The following is a 3,782-nucleotide window of genomic DNA, read 5'->3' on the forward strand; positions in this document are numbered from 1 at the left end:
GTCATGTTGTAAGAAGGGACCATTCCCTGGAGAAGGATGTCATGCTTGGTAAGGTGGAGGGTCAACGAAAGAGGGGGAGGCCTTCAACGGGATGGATTGATACGGTGGCTGCGATGATGGGCTCAAGTATAGCAGGGATTGTGGGTCTGGTGCGGGTTCGGGCAGTGTTCTTTCTGCTGTGTATGGGGTTGCTATGAGTCGGAAATGACTCGACGGCACTTAATTACAACAACAACATCATTAATATCACACACAAGTAAAATTTTACTGAAGATAATTAAAAGATGATTGCAGCTGTATATTGACAGAGAACTTCCAGCCATGCAATCTAGATTCAGAGAAGGACATGGAACAAGGGATATCATTGCTAATGTCAGATGGATTTTGGCTCAAAGCAAAGAATGCCAGAAAGATCTTTACTTATGCTTTATTGACTATGCAACAGCATTTGATTGTGTCGATCATAACAAATTGTGGATAACATTGAGAAGAATGAAAATTCCAGAACACTTAATTGTACTTATGAAGAACCTGTAAATAGATCAGGAGGCCATCGTTTGAACAGAACAAGTGAACTTTGTTTGCTTTAAATCAAAAAGGGAGTGCGTCAGGGTTCTATCCTTTCACCATACTTATTCAATCTGTATTCTGAGGAAATAATCCGAGAAGCTGGACAATATGAAGAAAAACGTGGCACGAGGATTTGAGGAGGGATCATTAACATCCTGAGATACACTGATAACACAACTTTGCTTGCTGAAAGTGATGACTTGAAGCACTTACTGGTGAAGATTAAGAATACAGTCTGTGTATGAATTACATCTCATTATAAAGAAAACAAAAATCCTCACAACTGGACCAATAAGCAACATAGCGATAAATGGAGAAAGGATTGAAGTTGTCAAATACTTCACATTGCTTGGTTCTGCAATCAATGCCAATGAAAGCAGCAGTCAAGACATCAGATGATGTACAGTACTGGGGAAATCAGCTGTGAAAGACCTCTTTCAAGTGCTGAAGAGTAAAGGTGTCTCCTTGAGGACTAAGGTGTGCCTGACATAAGCCATGGTATTTTCAACCTCCTCATATGCATATGAGAGTTGGACAATGAATAAGGAAGAACAAAGAAGAGTTGATGGTTTTGAGATGTGGTGATGGCACAGAATGCTGAAAGTACCATGGACTGCTTTTAAAAGGACTAACAAATCTGTCTTGGAGGAAGTGCAGTCGGAGTGCTCCTTGGAAATAAATTTGGTCAGACTTCGTCTTACATACTTTGGGCATGTTGTCAGAAGAGACCATTCACTGAAGAAGGATGTCATGCTTGGTAATGTGGAGGGTCAACAAAAGAAGAGAAACCCTCAATGAGATGGATTGACACAGTGGCAGCGACAATAGGCTCAAGTATAACAAGGATTGTGGAGCTGGCATAGGATTGGGTGGTGTTCCGTTCTGCTGTGCACGGGGTTGCTATGAGTTGGAGACAACTTGATGGCACCTAATAACAACAACAACATATTAATATATCTAAATAAAAATTTTGAAAAATCAAAACCTTTTTGTAATTTTATTAGCCAAAGCATCTAATTCTAGAGACATCTATTCCCCTACATTTACACAGCATTTTCAGTCCATATAAAAGTGATTAGTGGTGAATTTGTACATTTAAGTTTTAGATAGCAGATTAATATAAATCTCCTCATTCTTCACAATAAATGTAAATATAATGACTCTTCTTAAAATTCGATATTACATTTATTTTTAGCTACCTCAACTTCCTTTTCTCTATTTTTCCAACACAGATCATTTAGTCAAAGTTCTACAAGATACCAGTCAATATGAGAGTAGTCAGTTCCCCTAATTTGAGTAGAGTGATTGTTCTATGCAACTGCCAATCACTTAGAAAAGATATCATACTCTTCACTGACGTGATGTGCATTGCCAACTAAAATCTCCACACAAACTTTTTTTTTTCTTTGTTTTCCATATGAACTGTCATGTTAGCTCTTCTAGCCCTACTTGAAATATAAAATGTAAAACATTGCCCAAACTAAAATTAATTTTATTTCTCTCTTTGACTTTGGCTCATTATTTCCAAAAAATTACATCCCTTTTGTGCTTGAAAATCTTGGTAAATATTAGTTAATATTTCAACATTTTTGTCATATTTAAATACTCAGTATTTCAAAGTATTGAAATTCTGTGACAAGTGTCACAGAAATCTGGGCTGTTTTACCAGAAATCATCATAAATGATGTCATTAATGAATTATTGATTAGGATTAGACTTGAATTTATCTCTAGATGTCATGGACCTATATATAAAGAAAAGCTAATTATTAGGAGTAAAGTTATCAATCATAGTATGTGTTAAGGATGTATTATAAGGCACATCTTTCACTACAAGAAAGAAGCATAGATGTATAGAAGCTCTCTAAGAAACACCTGGAGTCCCAAATGAGCTAGGATGCACCAGGTCCTGTCCTAGGGCAAGTCTTTTTCTTTGTGATGATAGCTGAGTGTCAGGGAAATGGGAGGAGCTTAATGATGGTGGAAAAGATTCAGTTCAGTGACTACTCTTCAGGCCATTGGAAGTATGCAAATTTTTGAAATATAGCCCTTTTATTCTGGTGAGAAATTTTCAAAATCAGTAGTCAATTTAGGCCTTAAGCTGTGTCAGTAGAGGAACCAGTAGAATTCTTTTTATTGTTGTTTTCCATCTACAAGTCTTTTGGTCATATCCCCAATTTAATGTTTCTTTACAACATAAATGGGAGAATTAAAAAAAAAAATGCATTTTGAAGTATATTTAAGGAAGGGTAAGTTCTAATTTCTACTTATGTATTTCCTCTTATTTATTTATATAAAAGTCTATTATTATATTGGCATAATAGTGTTTAGGCCTCATCTAATGGGTACATAAATTTGAAGATTCAAATGAAAATGTAATTGCTTGCATATAAATCAATACCATAAAAGAATAGTATCCCTAAATATGTGCACAATTTCCTATTTTGGATTATCTTAGAACTATACTCATGGACCATGTTCTTCACTTTTACTTTACTATCTCCAGGTGTTTTCACATTTCATTATAATACTTCGTCTTCTTGAACCACCCTTTAAAATGTCTTCTGTTTAGCTTTTTTAGGGTATCATTTCTTCTTCTTGCTTTATCTACTCTATGCTCAAGAGCAAGTTTCAGAGTCACTTCTAACATCCATTTTGGTCTTTACTTCCTTTCCTGCCTTTTTAATAACCTTTTACTTTCTTCATGTTTGATGTCCTTGATGTCATCATCACACAACTTGCTTGATCTTTGATCATTAACGTTCAATGCTTCAAATCTATTTTTAAGATACTCTCTAAATTCAGGTGGGATATATTCCAAGTCATACTTGAACTCTTGTAGAAAGAAAAAAAAAAAAAAAATTGCTATTGCATCAATTCTGATTCATAGTGGTGACCCCCACTGGGTTTCCAAGGTGATCAATTTTTAAGGAAGTTGATTGCTTCTTCTTTCTGTGGAGTGGCTGGTGAGTTTGAACTAAGAACCTTCTCGTTCAGTCAAATCCCTTAGACACTGTGCCACCAGAGCTTCTTGACACTTGAGAAATTGTTTTATTTTTTCTCAGCTTCAACATGTACTTGTGTATAAGCAGTTGACAGTGTGTTCTGCAGTCGGCCTACCCCTTGTCCTAAATGATGATATTGAACATCTCCAGTATCTGTTTCCTATATATTCCATCAAATGAAATCCTCATGTTAACTGAGGTTTAGTAT

The sequence above is a fragment of the Orycteropus afer genome, unplaced genomic scaffold, assembly GCF_000298275.1.
Source record: "Orycteropus afer afer isolate SDZICR_OR568_19922 unplaced genomic scaffold, OryAfe1.0 scaffold00595, whole genome shotgun sequence".
In the NCBI taxonomy this organism is placed as follows: domain Eukaryota; kingdom Metazoa; phylum Chordata; class Mammalia; order Tubulidentata; family Orycteropodidae; genus Orycteropus; species Orycteropus afer.